Below are 16974 nucleotides of genomic sequence, written 5' to 3' on the forward strand. Positions count from 1 at the left end.
TAACCCAGTGTGCCGTCAGTGAGATGTACCGTCCCTGTCCACAAGCACTTGTCCACGTGTCCGTGGTTAGGTGGATTTTCCCAGTAACTGCATTGTTGAGGGCACGGCTAATGTTGTGGGACACATGCTTGTGTAATGCGGGGACGGCACACCGGGAGAAATAGTGGCGGCTGGGGACCGAGTACCTAGGGACAGCAGCTACCATCAGGTTTTGGAAAGCTTCCATCTCCACAAGCCTAAAAGGCAACATTTCAAGCGCAAGCAGTCGCAAAATATGTGAGTTTAGTAGTGTGGCCTGTGGGGTGTTGGCTGCATATTTGTGCTTGTGACGCGCCCCCTGGGACATATTCCTTTTTGAGGGGAATACCCGGCACCGGATCAGATGGGGGGTTGTAGTCTCCGAGCGGCTGTGACCCGGCCCCGTGCCCAGGGCGTCAAGCTCAGTGTTATGTGGCAGCTTTACAGATGTTACTAAAGTTCTTTTGTGTCGACTACGCCACCCGTTGGGATGCGGTCACTGTGGCCGCCGCTGCAGCAGGGTCCGCTGAGGCTGATGGTGGGTGCGCAGCTTGGTGGGATAACCCCCAACGGGAGGGGTATAGCCTCAGGGGGTCAGGTGCAGAGGATGGGGGTTGTAGTGGTGCGGTGCAGCCGGCAATGAAGACAGACTCGGGTTGTGCAGTTAAGGGTGTTTACTTACTGCAGATGTTGTACTGGTCACTCCAGCTGCTAGTGACCACCCGAGCCGTGCTGCGTCCACCAGGTCCTGGATCCAGCCAACCCCCAAACAAGTCCGGAGCGTGGCCCTGAGCTCTCCCTCTGTCCTTTCTTCAGCCGTCCCCACCAGGGATTCACCTAGGTCCAGCTCCCTCGGGCCTTCTTTTGGGACACCCTTGGCCCTGGGTTCCCTGACCCTTCATGTGGTTTGCCTTCAGGGTGAATGTGGTGGGTGACCGTGGCAAACGCTGCCCACGATCTCCGGTCTCTGGCTGGGGATTGTTTTTGCCCCCACCAGCTTGGGTTCCGGTACCCTGATGCTGACTCCTCACCCGGTGTTCTAATTTGGGTTCTTGGGTCCCTTCAGTCTTCCCCCTCTGGGTCTTTCTCTTTCTTCCTCCTCTCTCTCTCTCTCTAGGGCTCTGCTCTGCTCCTCTTCCTGATTCTGACAGACTGACCCTGATCTAAGTTGGTGCCCTCCTTATATATCCCTCTATGTGTCAGCTCAGGTGACCAGCACCCAATGAGCTCCTATCACTACCCAGACTGCTCCCCCTATCTGCCCCTACACTACATGGGATGTACCACCCCCCTCCCACTCCAGCCAGGAACAGGCTCGGTTGTACCTGCACATTTCTAAGTGGGAGTACCGTCGGCCTGCTCCTCTGAAATGGGATGTATGTAGTGCATGCAGTCTATCTGAGCTCAGTTCCACACTCCTTCCTTACCCGGGAGTGGAATATCACACCTCTGGGTTGAGGTGCAATACTCCTGTAGCAGCCGAATCCTCAGGGTGCTACATTCCCCCCTGGTAAATCACAGCACGTCCTCGGGCTGCAAAGACATAAAACACCAAACATACAATTTTTTTTTTTTTTCATATAAACATATAAAACATATAAAACATTATATATATAAAACTTTTTTATATAAACATTCTCGTAGACTTCTCTTGTCTCTGGTTCCTCCTCCGGACACTGTGTAACGTATGTCCGGGAAAAGTGTGACAGTCTCTTAGAAAAACTGGTTTTTCCTATAAAACCGGTAGGGGGCGCTTTAGGAAGCGCAACTATATACAGGGATATGGCCGCTCTCAGTCCTCGGCCAGGTAGAGGAAAGGGAATGGCTGCTCACAGTCCTCAGCCTGTAGGATGAAGGGGTTAACGGGTAAACAGTTCACTGGTCCCAACGGGGACTATTTTAGCAGCAACGGTTCACTGTGCCCCGACGGGCAACTATATACAGTCTCTACTCCCGTCCTCAACGACGGCTCCCTCCTGCTTTTTCTTGGTGATATTGTGTTGCTTCAGACCCGTCCGGGTCCTCTGGCTCTTCCCAGATGCGGCACTCTTGGTCTTATGGGCGCGGTGGTGGTGGCGCCCGGGTTACCCGGGCCTTGCGGCCAGGCCTGGGGTATCTGGAAGGTAAAGGGCACCGTAAGGACGGCGGCGCCCTGGGCTACTTGGCCCTGCGACCAGGCCGGGGGCTCCGCGGAGGTAGGGGGCGCTGTTGGTATTGCGGCGCCCGGGGGTACTAGGCCTTGCGACCAGGCTGGTGGTACTTCCTGCTTGGTCACGCTCGGGGTCGAGGCGTGTGACGTCACAGGGGTCGCGACGGCGGCTTCCGGTTGGGGCCTAGTCTGCGTCGGTGACATGGCGGTTACGGGCACGGACGGGGGACTTTCGGGCTCTGCGACGGGGAACCGGGGCAGGTGGGCGGTCTCTCGGTATGGGGTATAAGCGTCCCCTTTACCTGCCTCCATGCGTTCGGCTCCCTCCTCGGCGCCGTCTCCGGCCTTGGGTCCTCCCGCGCCATCCTCAGAGGCGGTCTGCTTCCTCTTCCAGGGTAGCGTGCTCCGTTGACTGGTCTCAGCTTGCTGGGTCATCTCCCGGCTCCACTCCGCCAGTATCTCACGCTGTACCCGGGCCATCCTCCTTGCGAGGCCCTCCAGGGCAGTTTGTGCACACTCCCGGTCTCGGGGGAGCTGCGCTAAGATCTCCGCTAGACCTAGCGGGGTTGTGGACTCTAGCAGGCTCCTGACCATCGGGTCGGTGCTGCTCTGCTCTGCTTCCGGCAGGCTCCTGGCCAGCGGGCCGGTGCTGCTCTGCCCTCCTTCCTCGGTCTCTAGCAGACTCCTGGCCAGCGGGCCGGTGCTGTTCTGCTCTCTCTCCATCTCCGGGTGAGCTCCTCCGCTACTCCTCGTTAGACCTCTTGCCTCCGGGTGCGCTCGCTCCAGACTGCTCCAAGCGACACCCATCTTTTCTCTTCTCTTTCGTCTCCTCCCACTTCGAGGGCGGTCCCGGGGCAACTCGGTGACTGTCAGCTCCAGGGGGAGTTCTTTCACGCTGACAGACACCTCCAGCATCACAGTCTCTGTTGGTGGGGGCGGTTTCCACTTTTGGCGCCATTTTCTGTCCTGGCCCACGATGGGAGGTGGCCTCCTGCCCTCCTTTGGCACGCCCATAATGGCGTCCGCTGCTCTTCCAAGGCGGGAAATCTGCGGTTTTGGCGGGAAGCGTCGCCCAGTGGCGGGAAACTCTGCAGATGGCGGGAACAAGCTGGAAATGGCGGACAATCGGCGGGAAACGACTGGTGATGGAGTCCGATGGCGTGGACCCTCCGGAACCGGCGGGAGACTTCTTTCTGAGGTAAACTTGCACTTTTCTTCAGGCACGCAGTACCCGGGTGTTGCGGGCACGTAATCCTGCCGACTACGCCAAAGTTGACGCGCCCCCTGGGACATATTCCTTTTTGAGGGGAATACCCGGCACCGGATCAGATGGGGGGTTGTAGTCTCCGAGCGGCTGTGACCCGGCCCCGTGCCCAGGGCGTCAAGCTCAGTGTTATGTGGCAGCTTTACAGATGTTACTAAAGTTCTTTTGTGTCGACTACGCCACCCGTTGGGATGCGGTCACTGTGGCCGCCGCTGCAGCAGGGTCCGCTGAGGCTGATGGTGGGTGCGCAGCTTGGTGGGATAACCCCCAACGGGAGGGGTATAGCCTCAGGGGGTCAGGTGCAGAGGATGGGGGTTGTAGTGGTGCGGTGCAGCCGGCAATGAAGACAGACTCGGGTTGTGCAGTTAAGGGTGTTTACTTACTGCAGATGTTGTACTGGTCACTCCAGCTGCTAGTGACCACCCGAGCCGTGCTGCGTCCACCAGGTCCTGGATCCAGCCAACCCCCAAACAAGTCCGGAGCGTGGCCCTGAGCTCTCCCTCTGTCCTTTCTTCAGCCGTCCCCACCAGGGATTCACCTAGGTCCAGCTCCCTCGGGCCTTCTTTTGGGACACCCTTGGCCCTGGGTTCCCTGACCCTTCATGTGGTTTGCCTTCAGGGTGAATGTGGTGGGTGACCGTGGCAAACGCTGCCCACGATCTCCGGTCTCTGGCTGGGGATTGTTTTTGCCCCCACCAGCTTGGGTTCCGGTACCCTGATGCTGACTCCTCACCCGGTGTTCTAATTTGGGTTCTTGGGTCCCTTCAGTCTTCCCCCTCTGGGTCTTTCTCTTTCTTCCTCCTCTCTCTCTCTCTCTAGGGCTCTGCTCTGCTCCTCTTCCTGATTCTGACAGACTGACCCTGATCTAAGTTGGTGCCCTCCTTATATATCCCTCTATGTGTGAGCTCAGGTGACCAGCACCCAATGAGCTCCTATCACTACCCAGACTGCTCCCCCTATCTGCCCCTACACTACATGGGATGTACCACCCCCCTCCCACTCCAGCCAGGAACAGGCTCGGTTGTACCTGCACATTTCTAAGTGGGAGTACCGTCGGCCTGCTCCTCTGAAATGGGATGTATGTAGTGCATGCAGTCTATCTGAGCTCAGTTCCACACTCCTTCCTTACCCGGGAGTGGAATATCACACCTCTGGGTTGAGGTGCAATACTCCTGTAGCAGCCGAATCCTCAGGGTGCTACATTCCCCCCTGGTAAATCACAGCACGTCCTCGGGCTGCAAAGACATAAAACACCAAACATACAATTTTTTTTTTTTTTCATATAAACATATAAAACATATAAAACATTATATATATAAAACTTTTTTATATAAACATTCTCGTAGACTTCTCTTGTCTCTGGTTCCTCCTCCGGACACTGTGTAACGTATGTCCGGGAAAAGTGTGACAGTCTCTTAGAAAAACTGGTTTTTCCTATAAAACCGGTAGGGGGCGCTTTAGGAAGCGCAACTATATACAGGGATATGGCCGCTCTCAGTCCTCGGCCAGGTAGAGGAAAGGGAATGGCTGCTCACAGTCCTCAGCCTGTAGGATGAAGGGGTTAACGGGTAAACAGTTCACTGGTCCCAACGGGGACTATTTTAGCAGCAACGGTTCACTGTGCCCCGACGGGCAACTATATACAGTCTCTACTCCCGTCCTCAACGACGGCTCCCTCCTGCTTTTTCTTGGTGATATTGTGTTGCTTCAGACCCGTCCGGGTCCTCTGGCTCTTCCCAGATGCGGCACTCTTGGTCTTATGGGCGCGGTGGTGGTGGCGCCCGGGTTACCCGGGCCTTGCGGCCAGGCCTGGGGTATCTGGAAGGTAAAGGGCACCGTAAGGACGGCGGCGCCCTGGGCTACTTGGCCCTGCGACCAGGCCGGGGGCTCCGCGGAGGTAGGGGGCGCTGTTGGTATTGCGGCGCCCGGGGGTACTAGGCCTTGCGACCAGGCTGGTGGTACTTCCTGCTTGGTCACGCTCGGGGTCGAGGCGTGTGACGTCACAGGGGTCGCGACGGCGGCTTCCGGTTGGGGCCTAGTCTGCGTCGGTGACATGGCGGTTACGGGCACGGACGGGGGACTTTCGGGCTCTGCGACGGGGAACCGGGGCAGGTGGGCGGTCTCTCGGTATGGGGTATAAGCGTCCCCTTTACCTGCCTCCATGCGTTCGGCTCCCTCCTCGGCGCCGTCTCCGGCCTTGGGTCCTCCCGCGCCATCCTCAGAGGCGGTCTGCTTCCTCTTCCAGGGTAGCGTGCTCCGTTGACTGGTCTCAGCTTGCTGGGTCATCTCCCGGCTCCACTCCGCCAGTATCTCACGCTGTACCCGGGCCATCCTCCTTGCGAGGCCCTCCAGGGCAGTTTGTGCACACTCCCGGTCTCGGGGGAGCTGCGCTAAGATCTCCGCTAGACCTAGCGGGGTTGTGGACTCTAGCAGGCTCCTGACCATCGGGTCGGTGCTGCTCTGCTCTGCTTCCGGCAGGCTCCTGGCCAGCGGGCCGGTGCTGCTCTGCCCTCCTTCCTCGGTCTCTAGCAGACTCCTGGCCAGCGGGCCGGTGCTGTTCTGCTCTCTCTCCATCTCCGGGTGAGCTCCTCCGCTACTCCTCGTTAGACCTCTTGCCTCCGGGTGCGCTCGCTCCAGACTGCTCCAAGCGACACCCATCTTTTCTCTTCTCTTTCGTCTCCTCCCACTTCGAGGGCGGTCCCGGGGCAACTCGGTGACTGTCAGCTCCAGGGGGAGTTCTTTCACGCTGACAGACACCTCCAGCATCACAGTCTCTGTTGGTGGGGGCGGTTTCCACTTTTGGCGCCATTTTCTGTCCTGGCCCACGATGGGAGGTGGCCTCCTGCCCTCCTTTGGCACGCCCATAATGGCGTCCGCTGCTCTTCCAAGGCGGGAAATCTGCGGTTTTGGCGGGAAGTGTCGCCCAGTGGCGGGAAACTCTGCAGATGGCGGGAACAAGCTGGAAATGGCGGACAATCGGCGGGAAACGACTGGTGATGGAGTCCGATGGCGTGGACCCTCCGGAACCGGCGGGAGACTTCTTTCTGAGGTAAACTTGCACTTTTCTTCAGGCACGCAGTACCCGGGTGTTGCGGGCACGTAATCCTGCCGACTACGCCAAAGTTGACGCGCCCCCTGGGACATATTCCTTTTTGAGGGGAATACCCGGCACCGGATCAGATGGGGGGTTGTAGTCTCCGAGCGGCTGTGACCCGGCCCCGTGCCCAGGGCGTCAAGCTCAGTGTTATGTGGCAGCTTTACAGATGTTACTAAAGTTCTTTTGTGTCGACTACGCCACCCGTTGGGATGCGGTCACTGTGGCCGCCGCTGCAGCAGGGTCCGCTGAGGCTGATGGTGGGTGCGCAGCTTGGTGGGATAACCCCCAACGGGAGGGGTATAGCCTCAGGGGGTCAGGTGCAGAGGATGGGGGTTGTAGTGGTGCGGTGCAGCCGGCAATGAAGACAGACTCGGGTTGTGCAGTTAAGGGTGTTTACTTACTGCAGATGTTGTACTGGTCACTCCAGCTGCTAGTGACCACCCGAGCCGTGCTGCGTCCACCAGGTCCTGGATCCAGCCAACCCCCAAACAAGTCCGGAGCGTGGCCCTGAGCTCTCCCTCTGTCCTTTCTTCAGCCGTCCCCACCAGGGATTCACCTAGGTCCAGCTCCCTCGGGCCTTCTTTTGGGACACCCTTGGCCCTGGGTTCCCTGACCCTTCATGTGGTTTGCCTTCAGGGTGAATGTGGTGGGTGACCGTGGCAAACGCTGCCCACGATCTCCGGTCTCTGGCTGGGGATTGTTTTTGCCCCCACCAGCTTGGGTTCCGGTACCCTGATGCTGACTCCTCACCCGGTGTTCTAATTTGGGTTCTTGGGTCCCTTCAGTCTTCCCCCTCTGGGTCTTTCTCTTTCTTCCTCCTCTCTCTCTCTCTCTAGGGCTCTGCTCTGCTCCTCTTCCTGATTCTGACAGACTGACCCTGATCTAAGTTGGTGCCCTCCTTATATATCCCTCTATGTGTGAGCTCAGGTGACCAGCACCCAATGAGCTCCTATCACTACCCAGACTGCTCCCCCTATCTGCCCCTACACTACATGGGATGTACCACCCCCCTCCCACTCCAGCCAGGAACAGGCTCGGTTGTACCTGCACATTTCTAAGTGGGAGTACCGTCGGCCTGCTCCTCTGAAATGGGATGTATGTAGTGCATGCAGTCTATCTGAGCTCAGTTCCACACTCCTTCCTTACCCGGGAGTGGAATATCACACCTCTGGGTTGAGGTGCAATACTCCTGTAGCAGCCGAATCCTCAGGGTGCTACATTCCCCCCTGGTAAATCACAGCATGTCCTCGGGCTGCAAAGACATAAAACACCAAACATACAATTTTTTTTTTTTTTCATATAAACATATAAAACATATAAAACATTATATATATAAAACTTTTTTATATAAACATTCTCGTAGACTTCTCTTGTCTCTGGTTCCTCCTCCGGACACTGTGTAACGTATGTCCGGGAAAAGTGCGACAGTCTCTTAGAAAAACTGGTTTTTCCTATAAAACCGGTAGGGGGCGCTTTAGGAAGCGCAACTATATACAGGGATATGGCCGCTCTCAGTCCTCGGCCAGGTAGAGGAAAGGGAATGGCTGCTCACAGTCCTCAGCCTGTAGGATGAAGGGGTTAACGGGTAAACAGTTCACTGGTCCCAACGGGGACTATTTTAGCAGCAACGGTTCACTGTGCCCCGACGGGCAACTATATACAGTCTCTACTCCCGTCCTCAACGACGGCTCCCTCCTGCTTTTTCTTGGTGATATTGTGTTGCTTCAGACCCGTCCGGGTCCTCTGGCTCTTCCCAGATGCGGCACTCTTGGTCTTATGGGCGCGGTGGTGGTGGCGCCCGGGTTACCCGGGCCTTGCGGCCAGGCCTGGGGTATCTGGAAGGTAAAGGGCACCGTAAGGACGGCGGCGCCCTGGGCTACTTGGCCCTGCGACCAGGCCGGGGGCTCCGCGGAGGTAGGGGGCGCTGTTGGTATTGCGGCGCCCGGGGGTACTAGGCCTTGCGACCAGGCTGGTGGTACTTCCTGCTTGGTCACGCTCGGGGTCGAGGCGTGTGACGTCACAGGGGTCGCGACGGCGGCTTCCGGTTGGGGCCTAGTCTGCGTCGGTGACATGGCGGTTACGGGCACGGACGGGGGACTTTCGGGCTCTGCGACGGGGAACCGGGGCAGGTGGGCGGTCTCTCGGTATGGGGTATAAGCGTCCCCTTTACCTGCCTCCATGCGTTCGGCTCCCTCCTCGGCGCCGTCTCCGGCCTTGGGTCCTCCCGCGCCATCCTCAGAGGCGGTCTGCTTCCTCTTCCAGGGTAGCGTGCTCCGTTGACTGGTCTCAGCTTGCTGGGTCATCTCCCGGCTCCACTCCGCCAGTATCTCACGCTGTACCCGGGCCATCCTCCTTGCGAGGCCCTCCAGGGCAGTTTGTGCACACTCCCGGTCTCGGGGGAGCTGCGCTAAGATCTCCGCTAGACCTAGCGGGGTTGTGGACTCTAGCAGGCTCCTGACCATCGGGTCGGTGCTGCTCTGCTCTGCTTCCGGCAGGCTCCTGGCCAGCGGGCCGGTGCTGCTCTGCCCTCCTTCCTCGGTCTCTAGCAGACTCCTGGCCAGCGGGCCGGTGCTGTTCTGCTCTCTCTCCATCTCCGGGTGAGCTCCTCCGCTACTCCTCGTTAGACCTCTTGCCTCCGGGTGCGCTCGCTCCAGACTGCTCCAAGCGACACCCATCTTTTCTCTTCTCTTTCGTCTCCTCCCACTTCGAGGGCGGTCCCGGGGCAACTCGGTGACTGTCAGCTCCAGGGGGAGTTCTTTCACGCTGACAGACACCTCCAGCATCACAGTCTCTGTTGGTGGGGGCGGTTTCCACTTTTGGCGCCATTTTCTGTCCTGGCCCACGATGGGAGGTGGCCTCCTGCCCTCCTTTGGCACGCCCATAATGGCGTCCGCTGCTCTTCCAAGGCGGGAAATCTGCGGTTTTGGCGGGAAGCGTCGCCCAGTGGCGGGAAACTCTGCAGATGGCGGGAACAAGCTGGAAATGGCGGACAATCGGCGGGAAACGACTGGTGATGGAGTCCGATGGCGTGGACCCTCCGGAACCGGCGGGAGACTTCTTTCTGAGGTAAACTTGCACTTTTCTTCAGGCACGCAGTACCCGGGTGTTGCGGGCACGTAATCCTGCCGACTACGCCAAAGTTGACGCGCCCCCTGGGACATATTCCTTTTTGAGGGGAATACCCGGCACCGGATCAGATGGGGGGTTGTAGTCTCCGAGCGGCTGTGACCCGGCCCCGTGCCCAGGGCGTCAAGCTCAGTGTTATGTGGCAGCTTTACAGATGTTACTAAAGTTCTTTTGTGTCGACTACGCCACCCGTTGGGATGCGGTCACTGTGGCCGCCGCTGCAGCAGGGTCCGCTGAGGCTGATGGTGGGTGCGCAGCTTGGTGGGATAACCCCCAACGGGAGGGGTATAGCCTCAGGGGGTCAGGTGCAGAGGATGGGGGTTGTAGTGGTGCGGTGCAGCCGGCAATGAAGACAGACTCGGGTTGTGCAGTTAAGGGTGTTTACTTACTGCAGATGTTGTACTGGTCACTCCAGCTGCTAGTGACCACCCGAGCCGTGCTGCGTTCACCAGGTCCTGGATCCAGCCAACCCCCAAACAAGTCCGGAGCGTGGCCCTGAGCTCTCCCTCTGTCCTTTCTTCAGCCGTCCCCACCAGGGATTCACCTAGGTCCAGCTCCCTCGGGCCTTCTTTTGGGACACCCTTGGCCCTGGGTTCCCTGACCCTTCATGTGGTTTGCCTTCAGGGTGAATGTGGTGGGTGACCGTGGCAAACGCTGCCCACGATCTCCGGTCTCTGGCTGGGGATTGTTTTTGCCCCCACCAGCTTGGGTTCCGGTACCCTGATGCTGACTCCTCACCCGGTGTTCTAATTTGGGTTCTTGGGTCCCTTCAGTCTTCCCCCTCTGGGTCTTTCTCTTTCTTCCTCCTCTCTCTCTCTCTCTAGGGCTCTGCTCTGCTCCTCTTCCTGATTCTGACAGACTGACCCTGATCTAAGTTGGTGCCCTCCTTATATATCCCTCTATGTGTGAGCTCAGGTGACCAGCACCCAATGAGCTCCTATCACTACCCAGACTGCTCCCCCTATCTGCCCCTACACTACATGGGATGTACCACCCCCCTCCCACTCCAGCCAGGAACAGGCTCGGTTGTACCTGCACATTTCTAAGTGGGAGTACCGTCGGCCTGCTCCTCTGAAATGGGATGTATGTAGTGCATGCAGTCTATCTGAGCTCAGTTCCACACTCCTTCCTTACCCGGGAGTGGAATATCACACCTCTGGGTTGAGGTGCAATACTCCTGTAGCAGCCGAATCCTCAGGGTGCTACACTTGCATTCCAAGGACTGGGGTACGGACAACTGAACTCTGCGCTGGGACAAGGACATGCTTGCTGATGGTGCTAGTTGAGAGTGTGCAACGACAGATGCATGGCAGGAGGCATCTTCGCATGCACTATGGACAGGGGATTGGCTTGCATGCACAACAGCAGAAGAAGCAGTGGTGTCACCCTCAGACACTGTTCCTGGACCCTGTGGTTCGGCCCACAAAGTCGGGTGCTTTGCTGCCATGTGCCTCATCATGCTGGTGGTGGTCAGGCTGTTAGTTTTGCTAACCCTGCTGATGCTTGCCTGGCAGGTGGTGCAAATGGCCTTTTTGGGGTTATCGACCAGAGTCTTTAAAAAACAACCAGACTCGGGAAGACCTAACAGTTGTACTGGCAACTTCCATTATGTTGGTGTTACCGGGAATGGTTGCTCGCCTTCTGTCTGCGGCCACCGCACTGCTTCTTGCTGCCTGTTGCGGTGCTCTGCCTCCCTCCCCCTGTTTGCTGCTGTCCTCTCTCTGCATGTCCTCCTGCCATGTTGGGTCAGTTACTATATTATCCACCACCTCGTCTTCCATTTCCGCACCCTGGTCCTCCTCCTGACTTTCTGGCATTTGTGTCTCATCATCGTCCACCTCTTGTGACACTTTCCCCCTATCGCCTTCGTATGACTGTGGCTGCTCAAATATTTGGGCATCGCTACATGCGATCTCCTGTTGCCCCTCTTCAAGTGGACCAGGAAAGAGGCCCAAATCTATAAATGGAAAAGTGAACAGCTCTTCGGAGTGTCCAACCGTGGAATCAGTTGTCTCCGGGCTCTCAGCGTGGTGGGAGGAAGGAAGATCAGAGTGAGGAATATGCGGTCCACACTCACGGCTAATGAGACTTGACCGTGTTGAAGACAGGGTGGTGGTGGTTGCAAAGTGACTGGAAGCATTATCCACTCTCCAACCAACAACCTTTTGACACTGCTCTGTGTTTAATAGTGGTGTGTTGCGGTCCCCTATTAATTAGGACAGGACAGGAACGTCGGGCGAGAAGATGTGGGTGTTTGTTGTGGCACAATTCCAGCTTGCCCACGGCCTCGGCCTCTGCATGGACTATCACGTCCAGTTCCCCGTCCCTTGCCACGCTCCTTGCCCATTTTAAATGGAGGACAATATCTGCCACGCTCGCTACAAATGACTGAATTTTTTTTAGCGAACTTATATTTGATCCATGTGACGGACAAACCAGTTTTAAATAGCTGGCCTGTAGGTAATTATTTTTAACAGCAAACTTGTGTCAATAACTTCACTGACACACTGAAACAAAATTTTAATGGAGGCCGTAAATGGCAGAATTTTGAGCGAACTTATATGTGATCCGTGTGACGGACAAACCACAGTTTTAAATAGCTGGCCTGTAGGTAACTATTTTTAACAGCGACCTCGTGTCACTAACTTTGCTGACACACTGCAACAAAATTTCAGTGGAGGCCAGAAATGGCAGAATTTTCAGCGCAATTATATGTGATCCGTGCGACGGACAAACCACAGTTTTAAATAGCTGTATTTTTAGCACTGTAATATGGAAAGGACCTGGCTGTATTCTGCAGTGCCAACAAGCAAATGGCGCAGAAAAACTGTGTTCTCTGGATTGATTTTTAAGCAAATAATTAGGATTAAGATAAAAAAAATTATTCCTGGCTCCTGATCCCTGGTGCTATTTTTACAAATATAATATCTGTAAAAGCACCAGCAGACAGAACAGGAATGGATCCTCTTTCTATAAGCACTGCAGTCTGCTATATACTCTGCCTTCCTGCCTAGCACTGATATCTCTGCAGCTGTATTAGTCCTCAGAAGGACTGTTAGTTGAGATGGACATGTAGAGAATCTTGTGGAATACCTACACTAACTAATAAACAACCAAATCTCTCTCTAGCTCAGCAGCACCGCTCCCTACACTGCCTAATTGCGGAGTAGACTGTGATGAGCACAGCGGCGCCAGGTCTGATATAGGCCTGATGACTCTGTGTTTTCCGATGGGAGCTCGGGTCCCCGCCCCGCATGTTTGGCACTCTTTAGACAGCCAATTAACATGCAGAGATTGCCTGCCATGCAATGTAATGCCATAGCCATGTTGGTTGTGGCATTACAGTGATTGGCTGGCCGCATAGCGTCATCGGGTCTATATAAGACCCGGTGAGCCTATGCTCGTCACAGTCTACCAATACCACATTTATAAGGTCACTTCCTAAAAACGTGGTCATCAGATGTGATCCCATATAACTGCAGTAATAATTGTGATATTTTTTGGAGTGGGCCAAATATTACTCTCCATTTAAAGTCAGCCAGCTGGTTTTGTTGAACCTATTCACACTTGGTTGCTGAACAATACCAGATCTATAAGGCCACTTCCTAAAATCGTGGTCATCAGACATGATGCCATATTACTGCGATAATAATTGTGACATTTTTTGGAGCGGGCCAAATATTACCCTTCATTTAAAGTCAGCCAGCTGTGTTTTGTTGAACCTATTCACACTTGGTCGCTGTGCCGAGTGCCCGGAGACAACTGTTCCCACACTTCAACACTCTGAAGAGCTTTTCGCTTTTCCATTTATAGATTCGGGCCTCTTGTCCGGCCCGCATTAAGTGGGGCAAGAGGAGATCGCATGTAGCGATGCCCAAATATTTGAGCAGCCACAGTCACATGAAGGCAATGGTGGGAAAGTGTAATTACTGTCCGAAGAGGTGCATGATGATGATGAGACACAATTGCCACCAAGTCAGAAGGAGGCCCAAGGTGCGTTTGTGGAAGACGTGGCGGACGATGAAATCACTGACCCAACCTGGCACAGTGACATGCATAGCGAGGACTGCAGCACAAAGACGGAGGCATAGCACCACAACAGGCAGGAACAAGCAGTGGGGTGGCCACAGACACAAGGCAGGCAACTGTTCCACGGAACACCAACATGAAGGGAGTTGCCAGTCCAACTGTTAGGTCTTCCATAGCCTGGCTCTTTTGTAAAGACTGCTCAGAAACAGTGTCTGCAGGTGACACCACTGACTGTTCCGCTGTTGTGAGTGCACGCCAATCATCTGTCCATGGCGCAGGCGAAGATGCTTCCCGCCCTGCACCTGTCATTGCACATTTGCAACCATCACAGTCAGTGTCCACGTCCTTGTCCCAGTGCAGCGTTCCATTGTCCCTTCCCTAGTCATTTGAACACAAGCGCAAATAAGAAGCCAACGCCCCACAGGCCACACTACTAAACTCACACATTTTTCGAATGCTTGCATGTGAAATGTTGCTTTTTATACTCATAGAGACAGAATTATTCCGCAACCTGATGGCGGCAGCCGTCCTTCGGTACTTGGTTCCCAGCCGCCACTATTTCTCCCGGTGTGCCATACCCGCATTACACAAGCACGTGTCCCAGAACATTTCCTGTGCCCTTAACAATGCAGTTACTGGGAAGATCCACCTAACCATGGACACATGGACTATTGCTTGTGGCCAGGGACGGTACATCTCGCTGACGGCACACAGGGTTAATATAGTGGAAGCCGGTACCCAGTCGGACCCTGGGACGAAACACGTCCTCCTGACGCTGAAGATTGCGGGCCCTGGGTCAATCAGGGTTTCACATTCGACAGCTCCTGCACCTCCTCCTCCTCCTCAGCCTTCATCACCGAAATGATCACATCAGTCGGAAGCTGGAAGCACTGCAGCACTGCCTTGGCCAAGCGGCAATAGGCACTGCTGAAGCTAATATGCTTATGGGACAAACCGCACACCTCTGAAGAGTTGTTGACAGTTGTAACAGAACAGGGAGATCTGTGGCTGTCATCGCTGAACTAACAGCCAGACATGGATTTGTGTGACAATGGCCAGAACTTGGTGGCGGCTCTGAAGCTAGGCAAGCTTGCACACGTACCATGCCTGGCTCATGTGCTCAACCTAGTGGTTCAGCGATTTTTAAAAACCTACCTGGATCTGCCTGAGCTGCATGTCAAAGTATGCCACGTGTGTGCCCATTTTCAAAAAAGTCACCTACAGCTTCAGTCGCCCTTGCCGTGCTTCAGCAGTGTTTGCAGCTTCCAGTTCACCGACTGGTGTGCAATGTCATCACGCGTTGGAACTCAACGTTGCATATGTTGGGAAGGATTTGTGAATAGCAGTTGTTGAGCACCAGCTTCAACACGCCTGTCATTATTCATGTCAGCCTCTGCACATAAGAGCTGATGAGTGGGCATGGATGTCAGACATCTGTGCCGTCCTCCAAAACTTTGAGGACTCCACAAAATGATGAGCGGCGATTATGCCATAATTAGCCTCACCATCCCGCTTTTCTGTCTACTGAAACGCTCTCTGCTCACAATTAAAGAGGAGGCATTGCAGGCGCAGCACGATGAAATGGAGCAAGGAACCATACAGTGTGATACCACACAGCCCAGCCTCATCTCATCCCAATGCTGTTTGGGTGATAATGCGGAGGAGGAAGAAAAGTTACAGGAACTGTTTTCCTGCGCTACAGATGGTACTACCCACACAACTGTCAAACCGTCTGCTCAGCATGTATGGTGTGAGGAAAGGAAGAAGGAGGAGGATGAGGATGAGGAGGAGAACATGGACAATCTTCCTCTTGGTCAGGACAGGGAAGACTTTGCTGTTCTCAGTCTGGCACACATGGCTAACTTCATGTTCCTTCTTCCTTTCCCTTGACCGACGCGTTGTACACATTTTGGCAGACAGTAATTACTAGTTTGTCACACTTCTAGACCCGTGCTACAAGAAGAAATTTCTATCTCTCATTCCCGTGGTGGAGAGGTGTGATAAAATGTTGCAGTACCAGAAGGCCCTCGTTGAGGAATTATTAAAAAAATTCCCATCTGAAAACATTTGCGGCAAAGGTCACAGTTCCTTGGACAATCAAGGAGTAAAGGTGCGAGGGAGACACAAATACGATGTAACAGAGGCAGGGAAACACTGTCAAAGGTGTGGGACAGTTTTCTCCGACCCTCCCAGCTCCAATGCCCTGATGCGCAGGGTATTCTGACAAGGAGGGAAAAGTTTTGGAAGATGCTGAAGGAGTACCTTGCCAACTGTACCAACAGCCTCCGTGATTCCTCTGTGCTTTATAATTATTGTGTATACATGCTGGACATATGGCATGAACTGGCTCTCTACGTCTTGGAGGTCCTGGCCTGCCCTGCTTCTAGCGTTTTGTTAGAGAGGGTTTTTAGTGCTGCCAGGGGCATTATAACTGATAGGCGCATCCGCCTGTCAAATGAAAATGCTGACAGGCTGACTCCTAAAATGAACAATGGCTGAATTGGGCCATACTTCTCAACACCACCAGATAACAGCATCGGAACATGAAGTCAAATCCAGTGTTTTTTGGGGGGGGTTTATTCCCATGCACCTATTCACACCCAGACATTGGTATACGCTTCAGGATTTCGTCTATTTTATGTTGTCCTCCTCCTTCACCTATTCCTCATCCTCCACCACCATATCACCAGGGTGACTGTGGTGCAACACCCACATAATTTTTTAAAGTTGTTTATGATGTCCATAGGAAATTTTTTTTTGAGGCTTTCTAACATTCTGTATGTTATATAAATGTTTTTTAGCCCATGCACTTAGTGCATGGGCATTACCAGTATAGGAGACCCACTCCTTAATAATTGGAATTTTTTTTTTAATGAAGGCCTCCTCTACATCTCTTCAAAGGGGTATTGGAGTGAGTCTAAATTTTGCATCCCTTGCGGTCACTGAATGCGCAATAACAGTATAGGAGACTCACTCCTTTATAATGGGAACATTTTTTTTCACTGAGGCCCTCCTCTATGTCTCTTCAAAGGGGTGTTGGAGTGCGTCCTAATTTTTGGCAGCCCTTACAGTCACTGCATACGCAATAACAGTATAGGAGACCCTCTCCTTATTAATAAGAATCACAAAGCATAGCTGGCTGATAGCCCTCTTACAATAGTAAGGGCCGCTTGATGGCCTTGCAAAAATAGGCTTTGTGACTTTCACAGTCCCCCCTTCAAAAATTAAACAGGACGTGGCTGATCATGTCTCACACACCACATGGCCAGATAAGGTAGTAAAATGTGAAAAT

At 54.4% G+C, this 16974-nt stretch overlaps 1 protein-coding gene across 1 annotated transcript in view; it reads left to right on the forward strand.

The window, feature by feature from the left end:
• The window catches only part of LOC141258548 (uncharacterized), a 395228-nt gene that overhangs the window by 264265 nt on the left and 113989 nt on the right, over positions 1-16974 (forward strand).

The sequence above is a fragment of the Phyllobates terribilis genome, unplaced genomic scaffold (assembly GCF_046119375.1).
Source record: "Phyllobates terribilis strain yellow unplaced genomic scaffold, ASM4611937v1 Scaffold_3__8_contigs__length_932513732, whole genome shotgun sequence".
Taxonomy (NCBI): Eukaryota; Metazoa; Chordata; class Amphibia; order Anura; family Dendrobatidae; genus Phyllobates; species Phyllobates terribilis.